Source organism: Camellia sinensis, chromosome 15, assembly GCF_055761805.1.
Source record: "Camellia sinensis isolate YWXY chromosome 15, ASM5576180v1, whole genome shotgun sequence".
NCBI classification, from domain to species: Eukaryota; Viridiplantae; Streptophyta; class Magnoliopsida; order Ericales; family Theaceae; genus Camellia; species Camellia sinensis.
Genome location: NC_138975.1, coordinates 71,988,644 through 72,006,360, shown reverse-complemented (window position 1 = coordinate 72,006,360; position 17,717 = coordinate 71,988,644).

Genomic DNA, 17,717 nt, shown 5'->3' with positions numbered 1-17,717 from the left:
ACCGCTGTGATGATAAAGTCATCGTGAAAACAACTTTATTAACTCCAGCAGAAACTAAAATTTCAAATCATATTTTCAAATTTGAAAAAGTGTGAAGTTTTTATTATTTTTTATAATTTATATTCAATTGAGATCTTATTTGATAGTTTTCAAAAATATAAATTTTATCAAAAATAGATATGTATATCGAAAATAACGGAATTTTAAAGTTTTAAACATAAAAAATAAGAGGAAATTACATGTTAATTACAAATTCATCAAAAAATTTATAATTTTATTTTTTTAATATTTGTAAAGCTTATTGCTAATCTGAAAATATTTTTTTCAAACTCCCACTAATGTGAAATTACCCCCAAAAAATAATAGCTACCATATAAGTATGTAAACTATTTTTGTTAAATTTGTAGTTGCACAAAATAAGGATATATTATAGAACTTTATGAATTAAAATAATAATAATAGAACTTAATGAATACAAGCGCGTGCAAAAAAAATACAAAAATAAAAAAATCCTTGAATAAATTTACTTAATTACCTTTTATTTACCAAGAAATTACTCTACTAAACTTGATCGCTTTTTTGGTTTTGCCAAATTTCTCTCTGTTTTACACCCAACCAAAGATGGATCCATGGAAGTGTAGGGCGGCAACCACACCCTCAAAAAATTTAAAAATATCAAATACTATATTAATAATGTATAAGATAAATACAAAATCATAAAAGTTCACAATCAATGATAATTATAAAGATTTGTAAATTTAAAAAAAAATAATTAATTCAGATTTATCAAATATTAATGTCTAATTTTGTTAACTTGACACAACATATCAATGTGAACTATGCATATTTATAGAAGGATGTCAAACCATCTGTGTACTATGATATCAAATCATGCTAGTGGGATAGTTTTATTTTCACACACCATTTACTCTATAGGCGTTGGCTTCCTTGTTACTGACAACACAACTACTTGCTAACACTCAATTAGTAGCTCTGGCACGTCACTTTTCAAAGTAAATGACCAACTTAACTCGTGTATGAAAGGAAGATGATCCACTCCTCATTTCCATTGTTCAAACCCAAAGAGGCTCGACGGGACACAATCAATGATAATTATAAAGATTTGCAAATTTAAAAATAATTTTTAATTGAGATTTATCAAATATTAATTTCCAATTTTGTTAACTTGACGCAATGGATCAATGTAAACTTCACATATTTATGAAAGGATATCAAACCAAGTTAGTGGGCTGATTCTATTTGCACATACCATTTACTCTTTGTATACTTACTGAATAAATTTTATGTTACAATTTTATCACTAAATAAAATTACTAATATAGACATAAATATACATATCCCACTCCAAATTTAAATTTTCTCAATAGACATCCTTAGAATTAAGAAATTCATACCACACATCCATTATTAAGTGTAACATTAAACACATTAAACCCTAGTTTTATTCTCCATTGTTTCTCACTCAACTTTTCAAAGTTCATATCTATCAAAACCTTTCATCTTTCAAATCTATTGTCACCCAAACCTCTCATTAGTTTAGTATTTGAGTTCTTCATGATCGTTATGGAAGATTTGAAATTGAAAATTCAGATTTTGAGAAGAACATTGTTCACGACAAAACTCACAATAAAAATGTAAGGCTGTGTTTGGACAAGCTTCTGAAACATGATTCCACCCCCTCCTTTAAACCTTCTGTTTGGATAGAGAGTTCAAAAATTAATTCCACCACAGTTTTCAAAACACACTTCTGTTTCACGTTTGGCAACAGTTTGCAAGCCAAAACTCTCACATGCTCGTACATACGCTCAAATTCGTCCTCTCCATTCTGAAAGTTCACGTGCCAAGAAGAGCAAAGCTGATGCTTCATGGGTGAACTGCAACTCTGAAATTACTTCCTCCTCTCTTTGAACGAATCTCTAACCTTTAAATCCAACAATTCCTGTGAAACCGACTCTACCCCACCCATAAATTGGCATCGACGAGCTCCCACAAATCAAGTGACAGTCGTTTTGTGCGTTGTGGTCGATTCACCATCCGAGCAACGAAACAAAGACAACGAAGAGGTGTAGTGTTCATAAATTTCTATACATAAATATATATGGGTTCTGCAATTGATTGATTATGTGCTTACTTTCGAAATGTGTCTGTTGTAGGTCAAAGTTGTGAAGCCTTTTCTCGAATCAAAGAGCATCCGAAGCAACGCAAATCAATTAGCTGTACTCACTTCGTCACCGGTAACAATTATTCAACTTCTGCTCCTGTGGTATGTATGTCCTTCAATCGATCTGTTGTGGAATAGCTGAGAAGTTTAATGGGTTAGCTCTGATTTGGGCAAAAATTGGCTGAGCCGGTCATCTGCGAGGACTTCTGGCCGATCGTCCACCAGGACTTCCAGTCGGTCGACTGCCACTTGTTTTCCTTCAGCTGCTTATTGTTCTGCTTTTGGTTTCTTCTTCTACTCTTCTTCTTCTTTCTTATAAGAATGTTTAAATTTCGATTTCTCAGCATTCTTGAAGTTTTGTTGTCATTAATCTTCAATTATCATATTTAAATTTCTATTTCCCAACACAGTTTTGTTGTGATTAATCTTTATTTATCATATTCCATATGATTTTCTTGCCTTTTTAGTGGTGATGAGGTTTAATGGAAACAAATGATATTTTAAGAGTTATGAAGAAGTTGCAGAAGGTGTTCTAGTTTTCAATTTCTTGCCTAGGCTTTTAATATAAATTTTGTGTTAGATGGCTACCAACAATTCAGATGATAATCAAGACACAAAAACGTAGAGCTCCAAAATTGAGTTATGACTTATTAACATGTTGAGAGACAAGGTGCAAAAAACCAATCAAAAGACCGTAGTACCATCTGGACACTGAGGCATTGGACCCATTTTGCAACAGAGTTGTAAAATATGTATGGGTTCCGATACATACCAAAACAGGTAAAACAAAAATATCAGCGACTCAAAGCCGATTACTTAACTTTCTAGCGGCTTCAGGCACAGACTGGTCTTGGATGGGATCCGATTGTAGGCAGAGTTATCGCACCTGATGAATTTTGGGATAAGGTATTATATTAACCTGTTCCCTATTCCTTACATTTATTTTTAAAATGTTGTCACACGTACCCTGCGCTTATGTTCATATTTTCTAATTGGTGGTAGGCATCAAAAAATGTAAAGAAATGCAGGACTAAAAGATTTGAGTATTTCCACGAAATGGCCAACATTGTTGAACATCACTGTGCGACAAGGGCCTTGGCTCATGTATCCACATAGGGGGCCTGTAACGCCCTCAAAATAACAACATTAAACCCATCAGATAAGACATGCATTTACATATAAACTAACCACATTCTTTTATACATTAGAGTTCCATTACATAGGTATTACATGTTAACATCAAAACAAAATGCCCTACGGGCTTACAGCTTTCCAAGTTAACACTTGGTTACAACAAAAGAGTACTAACTCGTTTACACATTAAGCCCTTGGCTTGAAGTTACATGTAATACATCAAAAGTTAAGCGACAAAAGTATGTCCGCCTCTAGCCTCCCAGCTATGTCCTTGGAGGTGGCATGCTACCTGCACCTGAAAATGATATTCCCATATAGGGTGAGCCACAGCCCAGTAGAAATACACTAAACCAACCATGAACAATGACTAAAATATTAGCAATTGATAGATGGCCAACACTGATACGATCACATAAATCACATATTTATGTCATACGACTTATGAGTCCAAATTACTTTTCATTTTCCCTTTTTCAACAGATAGGCATATAAGCACTACCCACATTCTCAACAGATATGTATAACAACAATATCCACATTCTCAGATAAGCAAATAAGCTATATCCACATTCTACAACAGATATGTATAACAACAATATCCACAGATAAGCATATAAGCTATATCCACATTCTACAACAGATATGTATAACAACAATATCCACATTCTCAGATAAGCATATAAACTATATCCACACTTCACAAAGATAAGCATATGAGCTCTATCTTCACTTCTCTAGACAAGCATATGAGCTGTATCTACGGAGTTCATCCCCTATCTTCTCCCAACACTATCCGGTTTAGAGGTGCATCCCCTATCTTCCCCTAAACCGCGGAGTACATCCCCCATCTCCTCCTCTACACATAACGTATACAAACACATTGGTTCTATATACAATCACCCAATACATACAATTAATGTATTCTATCAACCGTCAAGTTCCATGACACATTCCATTGATTAGTTTTCGTTTGCCTAATCATCATGCATTCTCTACAACAATCACGACTATCCTCCACCAATAGCCCAAAGCAGTTATTTCTAAACAGAAAATAAATGCACAATGGATATTCAATCAACATTTCATTTCCTCATTCTTCTCACAATTAATTATCCCAATTAATCAAACAATGTAATTAGGTCCTTATCCATAATTACCATTTCAACCCTTAGGTCCCATTTTCATCAACGATTTAACATCAATTCCATTTCTCTATGCCAAACATGCATCTAGGTTTATTATGAATAAAACCCCAACTTTTGTAAAATTACACAAAAGCCCCAAACTTTCACAAATTACCAAACCAACCCCAACGTCTCAAAATACTAAAATTTAAAGACAAAATCCATAGAGAGGAGTAGGATATCCCTACCTCAAATTTGGAGTCCCAAAGGAGAAGACGACAAAACCCAACGTGCTCCAAAACCCGAGATTTTCAGATTAAAATGAAGCCCTCGACGATCAACAACTTTTTTGTAAAGGCCAAAGGTGAGCAAATCACTCCTACTAGATCAAAACCTAGAGAGAAGGTAGAGTCTAGAGTGAGAGGCTCAACAATGGTGATTTTGGAAAAGTAAGAGAGAGAAGAGAAAGTAAAAAGTGATTTGAAAAGTCACAATTTCGGGACTTAAACCCAGTCACCCGCTCGAGCGTAAAACACCCCGCTCGAGCGTCACTCACAGACTCCCGCTCGAGCGTCCAAACTTCCGCTCGAGCGCCGGATGCACTCTCCCAGCATTTATATAGAACCAGGCCTCCGCTCGAGCTTCCAACTCTACGCTCGAGCGGCACTCAGACAACCCCGCTCGAGCGGCCAATACCACGCTCGAGCGTACAACGCTGCACAGGAAAATACTGAATGGGTGTAATCTCCGCTCGAGCGCCAAAACCCCCGCTCGAGCGTACAGGCCAAAACCTGGGCAACTAGTTTTGGTTTCTAAACTCAACCAACCTGTAACAAACCTGCCCAACACATCCTATAACTCAATTACGAAGTAAAAAGGATGTAAACAAAATAATAAACAACTACCAACATCCACGGACACATGTCCGGATCACTGTACAACAAGGGTAAACCCGGGATCGCTATAGGGCCCCTGACTCCGATGAAGAGGTCGATATGCTTAACAAATTTTGGTCGCCTGGAGCTAGAGGTAGCAATGCAATTGATTCCATTCCTGTTGATTTTGGTGGAGATGAGTACATGGAAACAGGTAAGGGCAAAAGTAAGAGGAGGGGCCACAGCCAGAGTGACAGTGGTCATTCTAAAAAGTCACGGTCAAGTGGCTTTGATGATGTTTGCACAACTTTCACTGCCTATGTATTGATAAAGATGAAACAGTCTCGTGTACGATTAATAGACAGAGAGGCTGTAAGCGCAGGTGGTGATGACTATTCCCTTGACGCATGTCAAGATGTCCTGCATCAGCTAAGAGACATACCACCAATGCAGTATGTTAACGCATTAACACTATTCAAAGATAAGTATTGGCAGAGGTTTTTTATGCGCACTCCTACACATATGCGCCCTTCTACACATATGCACCTATCAATGATCCTAGCTTTGTAGTGAACTGTGAAGCTGTGTCTTTAGTGGGGTTTGTAGTTTTTTCAATGGTTGTGAAACAAGCTTTTATGATTAGTTTTTTTTTTTTTTTCCTTTCTGTTTCATTCATGTCTTCTAATGTTTTTTTCCTTTTTTAATTCATGTTTATGTTTTCTACTTCTGTCATCCTCTTGTCAGGAGAAAAACATTGCATCTAATGACTCATGTCTCATTTATTTCTATCCAGTTTCTATTTATACCTATCCAATTTTTTCAATGTTTTCTACTTATGTCCCATTTATTTCCCATTCAAATTTCTACCTTTCTTGTTTTCTGTATCAGCATGTTTTAAATGTTAACATTTATACATTGAATGTATATTTCAATTAAAATCAATACTTAAATGACTAAAGCCAACTAATTAATTATAGATGCTAATTTCATATTCATCAATAAGTGGTGCTGGTACTTTGCAGGTGGTGGTGGCGGTGGTGGTGGCGATGTGCGACGGTCTCTCTCGCCGGTGGTCAACGACGATGGTGAGCGGGGTGAGGCTTGTAGTGTCGAAAAAGAGCAAAATCTGTTTGAGACAGTGTAAATCGTGTGTGTGTGTGTGTGTGTGTGTGTGTGTGAGAGAGAGAGAGAGAGAGAGAGAGAGAGAGAGAGAGAGAGACATATCGGGCGCCAAATTATATTGGTTTCCCTCTAAAAAAAATTTCAACTTTTAGCGACTATTTCACATTTTAGTCGCCAAATTAGCTTGTTCAGCAGCTAAACTTAGAATTAGTAGCATAAAATATTAACTTTTGGCAACTAATTGTTTTTTAGTCGCCTATAACTATATGTTTCACGACTAAATTATATTTTAGTCGCCAAAAAACAATGTATGTCGACGAAATTAAAATGGTAGCCAAAATTTGAACCTTTGGCGACTAAAACAAAAAATTAGTCACCAAAAGGACTATTTTTGGCAACTAAAATTGTTTTGGTCGCCAATTTTGGTCGCCAAATGTATAAATTCTTGTAGTGAATGACATTACTTATCCTCTTTGTAATAAGTCAGAATAATTGTACTTCTATTGTTATGTAACCAGAACACAATTTCACGTCATACACAAAATGGATGAGGTTATGGAAGATTTTATGGACTTCTGGGTGATTGCTTCTATTAATGAACATATCAATGTGTCAACCACAAGATGATCGCAGCGAACTTGTCCATTCAAAGGTGATGATTACATCTTCAGTTTATTAAGTAGCCACCCTGAAACAATGATGGACATCATGCGAATGGATGCCCCAACCTTCATTTCATTGAAAGACGCCTTACTTCAAAATAGCCTTGTCAATATTGAAAAGATGCATATCAGTGTGGAGGTATTGCTTGCCATTTTCTTATATACATGGGCACAAAATGACTAACAGAGGCTACTGACCAATATATTTCAGCACTCCATTGAAACGATTTATCGGCACTTTAAAATCATTTTGTGGGCCCTATGCAAGCTTGCATCAACGGTTATCAAACCACAGAACCAATCAGAAATACCGGAAAAAAATTTCAATGATAGGAGGTTTTACCCTTGGTTCAAGGTATGACTAAATTTTCGACCTGCAAATTTGCAATACCGGTATTGACTAAATTTGATTGTTATTTTTCCAAAGTCAAATCTATGTTTGAGACGCGTGATGGAAAACTTCTAATATGATGTAGGATTGTGTCGGTGCTATTGATGGCACATTGGTGGACAAGTGGGTCCCTGCCTCAAGACAGAACAAATTCTGTGGTCGCAAAGCCACGGTAGTGCAAAATGTACTCGCAGTTTGCGACTTCGACATGTTGTTCATATTTATCAATTCTGGATGGGAAGGTAGCACCCACGACAACGTAATTTTAGTTGACTCACTTACAAGAGCTGATGTATTTTTCCCATACACACCCCATGGTTAGTGTTACAAAATAAGATACTATACTTTGCTTGTACGATTTTTGTGTACATTATTTGACGGCGTGATACAAACATTATTCATATGTAGGCAAGTATTATTTAGTGGATGTTGGGTTCACCAACATGCCAGGATTTCTTGCCCGATTTCGTTCACAAGGTCGTCATTATTCTGGACCCAAGGAATTGTTTAACCACCGACATTCATCATTACAGAATGTCATAGAAAGAACATTTGGGGTACTGCAGGATCGCTTTCCAATATTGCGGTCCATGCCTAATGACAAGTTAACACGGCAAGCACCCCTCGTCATTGCATGTTGTGTAGTGCACAATTGGATCCGTTTGCATGCAACTATGGACCCATTCTTCCTGGAAGTCGATAATGAAATGGCGGCTGAAACGACTGCAGACGGGTTTGATGAAGGCCAAGCTGAGTATGTAGACTTGTCACAACATGGGTTGACGTACCAATCAAATTTGAAGGACGCAATTGCTAATGCTATGTGGATAAATCATGTTGGTCATGGATAGATGTGTGATGTCAACAAATAATGTGAAGAATTGTTTGTTATGAGTTGTATGTGTATATTATTTATGTTATTTGTAATGTGTGAACTGCAATTGATCAAATGTGTCACCAACCAAATTTTGTAATGTGTTTTTTTTAACAAATACTTCTCCATTTTTGAAGAGTTCCTAATGCAAAAATTGACTAAAATTGGAGATGCCTAAACCATTTATTACTGTAACACATTAAATTCATTTACAGTAAAAAAATTGTGAATTTTTTTGATTAATTTTGACATTTTCAGTAAATTATTTGGATGTTTTAAAAAAAAAAAAACTTTTTGAATTCATCTACCCAAGATAGGAAAAAAATATTTAACATAAACTACTAATGAGTTTAATAGTTAAAATTAATTCAAATTAAATTTCATTGAAAATAAATTTTCACAAAATTATAGTTAAAAATAATTTTTTATGACGATTTTTTGCACATGTCGTTAAATATTAACAATTAGTGACTTTTTTTGTCACGATTTTTATGAATTGCCGTTCAGATTTACAACTATAGACATATTTTTGTATAATGAAATATTCAAACTGTCGCTGAAAGTAGGGATGGCAATGGAGGGCAATGGGGCGGATATTAATTCTCCATCCCCATTCCCCTATTATAATTTTTCCCCATTCTCCATTCCCCATCTCCATGGGGACTATCCTCTCCATCCCCTAATGGGTTTGGGTTTTCCCCAACCCAACTTGACCCTATATTTTTTTTTTTTTTTTTTTTGGTTTTTTCATGGTTCACAGCCAAAGCCAAATCAACATTCACTTCTTTTTTTTTTCTTTCTTTTTTTTTTTAATTCAACAACAAAATCAAATACATATTAATTAATTAATGAAAAAACATATTTTAAAGTAATTAAATTTATAATCTTTAAGACAACCAAACAAGTTTCAGTAGCTGCAATCATCAAACAGTCACACGCTGCAATCATCAAAGAGTCATTGCTTATCAAAGAGAAGCTTATGGAGCAGAACATTGCTTTACAAAGGTCTAAAGAACTGGCCATGAATGCTAATGAAGCAATGTGTTCGTTTTGGGCCGTGATGAGTCAAGAAATGATCAGGCCAAGCCAATCAATCGCTGCGATTATGTCAGTTCTTCAGATAGAGAATTGGGTGTCGGAAGAATAGAGGAAGATAGTTGATGCTATGGCAAAGATGGGTCTACTGTTGTCTGGTTGGATTGAAGTTGAGAGAGTGTGAGAATGAAAAGCTAACTGTAGATTTCCGGAAGGAGATCCGGGTCGGAGACCTCAGATCTGTTTTTTTCTCTCTATCTCTCTCCTTTGGTGATCTCCTCCACCAGCCAGGAGTACGCCGGATCGGCGTTTTTGATGTTGCCATCGCCGAGATCACTTCCTTTGCCGTTGTTCTTCAATAAGAAGCAAGTCTCGAAGGTCGCCGTCGACGGCGACTCCGCCACCAGAGACCTCCAGTGACTTCTCCAACTGGACTAAAGCTGAAAAATGGGATATGGGGAGATGGGCGGGTACCCATCCCCAACCCATCCCCGATGGAGATTTAAAAAATATCACCTACCCGACCCAACGGGTACAAAAAAATGGAGAAACTCCATATATATGGGTTGGGTCTCCATGGATATCCATTGGATAGGTTATCCATTGCCATCCCTAGCTGAAAGTTAAATATTTGAAATACATTTTTGTTGTGCACAAATAAGATAACAAGAATTACATATATAAAAAAAATGAATGAAAACAAAATTTCAAATATAATGCAAAATTATTTGTTTAATTGTACATAGAATTTTATGTTTATTGATTCAAAACCAATTCAACAAACTTTTTAAATACATAAAATTTCGTCAACATTAAATTCAAAATATCTTATATAGAAAAAATATTTATTAAATATGAATAACACAGAAATAGTGCAACTATTTACCAAATTCTGTATTTTTTTTTTTTAACAACTTCTGTAATCCACGTACGAATGTTTTTTTTATCAAATTGTGTTACCCACGTAGAAATATTTTTTATTAAATATTTTAAGTCCCAATTTGTTTATATTAAATATGAAGAACACAAAAATAGTACATACTAAAAAACAAATTCTATATTTTTTTAACAAATTCTGTAATCCACATATAATTTTTTATTTTTTTTCAAACTCTGTAACCCATTAAATACAAATGTTTGTTTATTAAATATTTTTAATTCAAAATTTTTTTTTTAATTCAAAATATAAGTCAAATTAGTGTTGGCACTGCAATGTAAATAGTGTATTGCTAAGTTGTGTCAAATTTAACACATCAGTGTCACATGGGAATGGGGTATGGCCAGCCGAGAGAGAGCGAGAGAGAGAGTGAAACTGAGACAGTGCAGTGGGGTGGGCCCACTGCACTTTTAACTTATTGTATATTTTATTTATTATTTACATACATACACACACACACATATATATATATATATATATATATATTCTTAACACATATCTTAATACACACTATAACATACCAATTGTATCACCATTCACGTAGTATTCACTCACTAAATTAACAAACGCGTAACAATTTTATGGGTCCCATTTTTATCACTTTTTTGTCATATACCACAAAATATAACAAACATTTTTAACACATCTATTATGGATGCATATGCAAGCTTTACCAACCCCACAGGAAATTGTATATAACAAGGTCAAACTTCATTAATTACAAATAAAATAAAGGTGCTTACATCCATGATAAAAATAATTTAGCTAGGAGAATATACAAGTACATCAGTAAAAAAAGTAATTAGTTAGTAAATAAAAAAATGTAGTACAACAAACACAACAATTAAAAAAACAGTAAGTACGAGTACATCTTCAAAACAACAAAATATCACACATTGAGAAACTCATCTAACTGCTCATCCAAACACGTCAAACGTCATTGTCAAGTGGTGGTGGAGGTGGAGGGAAGTAGTGATGGTAGAGTTGACTGACTCGATAGTCAATTTGATCTAAGCGATTGCTTGTCACTTCATGACGTGTTTTAGTGTCCACACGAAACTTACCAAATTGTTGAATTAGTGAGTTCTGAGCGGCGGCAAATGCATCAAACTAATTACCCAATGTATTGAACTGATTTTCCATTTGTTGTTCCCATTGAATGCGCTGATTGTGTTGTTTTTGTTCAATCGCCAAATAATCAGTCCAGTATTGGGGTTGCTCATTTTGTGGCATGGCATTGTCATTGGGGTCTTTGAGAGTGTCATCTATGGGTGCATTTGCAACATTTGGAGATCACAATAAGTTTTCAGCGCCACCAGCTCGGGTAAGTGTGTACTCTGAAATCGGTGAAGTGATTTTTGTCCCTGCTTCACCTATAAGTCTGACATGAAAAACTTTGAAAATTTTGGTTAGCAGAGCTCCAAAAACTAGTGACCGGCCACTGATACTACCAAGATTTGCAACAACCATTTCCTTCAATAATATGTAGCATAAATCCAATTTATGTCCAACTTCAAAACCATATAACAAATAAGCATTATAAATTGGAACAACATCAAAATGTCCTTTTTTTGGAATGATATTTTTTGACTATCCATCGATGGAGAATACGAAGGTAGGGTTTCAAATGTCTTGCTTGTAAATTACTGTTAGTAAATTGGCTATCACAAATTGTAGTATAAACTTCATTTATATCACCAACAATGTTAACCAGGCCAGACTCACTCTGAACATGAATTTGCATATCCCCTTGTTGAACTCCAATAATTTGTACCAAAGTTTGACTGTTCAATGTGATTATTTTACCTTTGACATAAGATGTAAGACTATTGTCTTTTGTGGTAAATTGATTACAGGTAGCCACCCTATCGTCTCAAGTTTGTCAATCAACAGAGGATCATATTGAGAATGAAGATTTACCCTTCTCCCGGTAACAATTGGTCGGTTGCAAAAATGTTGAAAAACTTGTTCATGATTATATGTAAGAAATTCAATAGTTGGATAAGCCTATTGTTGGCATGGTCGAGGGTTAGAGGTTTCGCCGTGTTCTGGTCTGGCTTTTTTTGTTCTCAGCATGACTTATGAAGGTAAGTAAAAGGATAGCAAAATGTATGGAAGGTTTTAGCTGCTATTGTGAGAAAATGGTATGCAAAAGGTAAGCAATAGGATAGCCAAAGTGAAGCCTTGGGTTGAGCCTCGATGGAAGCTGGAAATAGTTGCAGCCGGTTGACTAGCTGGATGACCCCCCGGTTGACCGCCCAGTCGATCGGTTCGATGAAGATTTCGGCTGCTGCTTGTGTAGCTTTGAAATTGTGAAGCTCTAGTGTTGTGAACCTCTGATCAAAGCTTTTCCTCTCTTCTTTTACATGGATATGAGTTGTAAATATATAGATTGAATTTGTGAAATTAATTATAGAATGTTGTGGATTGAATTTGAATTTGAGTGCTGTTGTGAAGCTCTGAAATTGATGAAAGCTCTTCCTCTCTTGTCTTGTTTTGCACGATCAAGATTTGTAAATATATAGACTGAATTTGTGAAATTAATTGAGGTAAGTGGTGAATTGAATTTGTGAAATTAATTGAGGTAGGTGGTGGAGGAGGTGGTTGTATATTTCAGGTTAGTGGTGGTTGTATTGATACTATTTGAACAATGAAGGTAAATGAAGATAGTGAAGAAGTTGCTGGAAGTTGTGAAGTAATGAAGTTGTTGGATGTGCTCATTGATATAAAGGTCATGTTTGGGAAGGCAAGCTATGACGCCATTGTAGCCTCAATCAAACAAATGGCCAAAAAGATCTGTAGCTGAGTTTTTTTTCCTTTTTCTTTTATCAGAAACTAACCAACTGAGATTTTGCAGAAGAGTCATGGCTTTGCAGAACCTATGTGAAATTACGATTTTGCCCTTTTAATTTTTGACTAACAAACCAACTTAGCATTCCAAAACACAGGGACAATTTAGTCATTTCAATGCCAAACACATCAAACAACAGGCACAATAATATAGATGAGGACGGTACAGAAGTTCACGGGTGAGGCACAACAACATAGATGAGGACGGCACAGAGGTTCACGGATTTCCCACAAAAGTGATGACATTTAACAAATGAAAAAATTCCAATAATACTGAAAAGAGTTTGGTTAAGAGTTTTTTTTTTTTTTTGTGTTAATAATTAATTTTTTGAATTGAATTTTAAAAAGAGTTTGGTTATGATTGTTGACCAAAAATTTCAATAGAGTTTTGAGTTATGTATTTGATTATGAGTTATAAATTTTTGAATTAAGTTTTGAAAACTCTTTCCAAAAATCATAACCAAATAAATTTTCTTATTTCTCATGTCACATCAAACTTTCAAAACTCAATTCAACACTCTTTTCAAAAATCATAACCAAACAAATTTTCTACACTCAAATTATAATTCCAAAACTCACAAACTCAAAATACAACTTTATTATCAAATCATATTTTTAAAACTCTACCAAACGCAACCTAAGTTTTTATGTTTAAAATCACCCTTTTTTTTCCGATGCAATCCATTTAGTAAACTAACGTCAAGCCAAATGACATAGTTTGACAGTTAACTTCTAAATATCGTTAACAGAAGTGATTGGTACCACTAATTTGGTACCACTAAACCACCACTAATGAGAAAAAAAATCAAAAAAAAAAAAAAACAAGGCACAAGACACACTGTGACGGTGGGTAGAGCCCACTGCCACATCATTAGTGCCATCAATAATTAGTGGTCTCAAGCAATTTTCTATCATTAAATATCAACAATCAGTTCGAATATATAATTAAAGTTCAATAGACAACCTTCGAACCATTCACAATATTTCGGAAACTTGTCTCAAATAAAATAAAAAAAACCAACATCATAAGTTATCTAAATTCAAAAATTTCTCTAGAATTAAAAAAATAAAAATCAGCATCATATATAAGTACCTTCTCAAGTTCAGGTTCAAACAAATGAAAATGGTTAGGCAAATTTCTTTTTTTTTCATGTTTGAATTGTTCCTACTGAAATTCAAAGAAAATCACCTTTTTAGATTATGTTGTTCATAGAGATATGTTGGGACTATTTGTGTAAAAAATATATATATATATATGTCATCACTTCAAGTTCATGGATGGAATTTGATAGATTTTTGGTAAATTTTTGTTAGAATTTGATGAATGTTGAGTGACTGAATGATTGAAAATGGTGAATAGAATCATCATGTCTTCAGCCACATTTTGCTTCTCTCTTCAACATGATTTTTCTTAGTTGAATTCTATTAACTAATATGGAAACATTTGTTGGAAAATAATGGTTTTTCGGCAACTTTAATTCGAAGTGAGACCCAACCGCCAGTTGAGGTGGGTCTGAGTAGTTTTGCATTCTCTCAAGTGAGAAGATTACAATATAAAAATGATGGGCCGAAACCATTGAGGTGTGAATGAAAATTGTATCATAAAGTGGACATCAATAAAAATTGGGCTTAGACTTGGATTTAGTCTTAGTTTAGACTGAGCCTAGACTTGTACTTGTGCTTGTGCATGTGTTGGGTTTGGTCTTGGACTTAGACTTGGACTTAATCTTAAGCTTGAGCTAAGTTATGTTGTGTTGGGCTTAGCTTGTGCATGTGTTTGAGAATTGGGTTTGGATCGGGTTGTGACCCAACATTGGTATCCATTGTGTGACCCATCTAGTTGGTTTATTCAAACATCATTATATACATATTTATTTGTATACATTAAGCACATGGGAGGTTAAGACCTTTGTAACTCTCATCTTTTGATGATAGAGTTGATGACCATATTAGTGGCCATTGGTTTTCAACTTTTGTAACTCTAGCCCTAATGGCTAGAATTGATGGCCAGGGTTAATTGCATTTGATGAGCCTATTGATGTATAGCGTTTATGGTTAGGGATTCCCCTACTTGTATAAATAGAGGCATTTCCCCTCCAACTTGAAATATATAAGTTTTGAGAGTTTTTTTTTTTTGATGGAAAATAGAGATGGTGTTTTGATAAAGAGTTGGAGATGGTTTTACACCAAAGAAAATTTTCATATCTTCTTTTGCTAGTCCCTTCTTTGGTTCTTGTTAGAGAGAGTGCAACCATTATCAAGTTCGCCGAAGCTATTTAGAAAGTGCTTCTGCATTAGCTGGTTTTAACCGTCGTGTCCTGGGAGACAGAAGTCAACATACCTCCAGCACCCATGGTGAGGCGGCTAATCTGTTTTAAGGACACTGTGGTATCACACAGGCTTCAGTTTGCTTCCTACTACTAGCTTTATTTTATTATGAATTTCTGTAAATTTTAGTATGTTCTTATTTTGAAATTCAAAGTAGTTGTTCAATATGAATCTATTTATTTGATTTAAGTACACAATTCCACAACAAACTTAAAACAGATTATGTATTTCTCATGGAAAAAATAAATAGATTCATATGTAATTATTTTCCTGGAAATTCATACTTGTAAATCATGCTTTTTTGATATGTTAATTATTTTCTAGATTTTAGTTTTCGTACATGATTTAATTTTTAGAGTTATTTACATGTTAATTGCTCAATGATTATTGTTTTGTAACAAGCATATCTAAGTTTTTCTATTAAAATGTTTGTAACTTGTTTATATTTATGTACATAGTTAATGTATAAATTAAACTATCAATTTAATTTTTTGGAGTTTTAGTTTTATAATTTTACATGCTTATGGAAGTTACAAATTAGGAGTTTACTGTTTTCTATGCACATGTATTTGCATAGTTTCTTTAGGCTGCCTTTGATGACTAGATCTCTAGCATATTTGGATAATCTAATTATATGAGTACTAATTTAGTTTTGTATCTTAGCATGCTCATGATTTATAACTTTATAATAAAATTTGCATGTTCAAAATTCTTGGATTTTAATTTTTATTACATGCTTATTGTTTCTATAGTTATGTGTATGATATTTACATATTAATTGTCCATAAAGTTTTAATTTAATTTAGGAGTTACATATTTTAATTTAAAGTTTTAATTTAATTATGGAGTTACAAACTTTATTTTAAAAGTTTCAATTTAATATTTAGAGTTATAAAGTTTGTAATTTGTTTGGGTGAATTAAATTTTAAATTGAATTTATTTATTTGGAGTTATATGTCTAAATGGTTATTGTGAATTAAGTTCATTCATAACTCATGGCTATTAACTTTTAAATTAATTGTGAAGTTACATATATTTAGTTGGGTAACTCATCTAGCATTTTAATTCATTGGTTAATTTGATTATTCAATAGTTGGCTAGATGGTTTCAATTAATTTAGTACATTAACATTTTGTTTAGATTGTTTGGTTTGTATTTTCTTGTGTTTTCTGGTAACTTTCCTTATAGGAATACTTATGCGAAAGGGAATGGAAAAACAAATACAAAACCAAATGAATAGTATTTGGGGTGTCAAAACAAAAAGTCTGGACGACTAACCTTTGTGATGAACAGGAATTTCTAAGCGTGGAAAAGATTTTGGACTAAATAGAATCCTAATGGATTGGCTATTTTATTTAAATGGTTGAAGCATTTTTTGCTTGAGATTTAGTTGGTTTGTTTACCAATTTGTAGTAGCAAGTTTTATTTGCTTGTATTATTAGAAGCATTTTATATGCATGTATTTGGTTGTAGCAATTTTTAAATTGCTTATAAGTTTGGAACTTGGTTTGGTTTTCTGGAATAGAAACCAAAGTGTTTAGTATTGGCTAAAGAGTAATTCTTATTTGTTCAGAAATGACAACTAAGACGGATTTGGTTTCAAACCTTTGGGGTTTGAGGAAGTAATTGGGTTTAATCATTTTATTCCCAAAGTGTTGGAAAACCAAGTTTGGAGAAAGTCTTTGGTTATAATCTGATTATTTCCAAAGTGTTTTGGTTTGAAAAAAGAAACCAAATTTTAGCAGTAGCTAAAATATTTTTGAGTTTAGTTAGAAATAATGGGCTTAGTTCTGGGAGTACCGGTTAACTTTTATGAGTGGTATAATTCTGGTAGCAAATTTTATTTGCTTGGATATTGGTTTGTTATAACCTATAACCTGGTTTATCCCTTGGAAAACTTAATTTTACATTTGTTTCCCATGAATTAGGAGTCAACATGCTCTTGAAAGTTTTGTCAAAAGGTTAATTGGGTTTTAAGTGGGACCGATGTGGTTTTAAGTGGGACCGATGTGACCCCTCCAGTCTTTCTGGGAACATTCTTGACCATATTCGATTCTAGGTTAAATGGTGAGACTAATTTTGAATTAAATTTCCAACTGTGGATTTTCTAGTGTTAAGTTTAGTTTATGGAAGAAAAAAAAAACAGAATAATGAAATTCTGTTGTGATTTTTCAGAAATGGATTCAAGAGGTGACAACAGAAA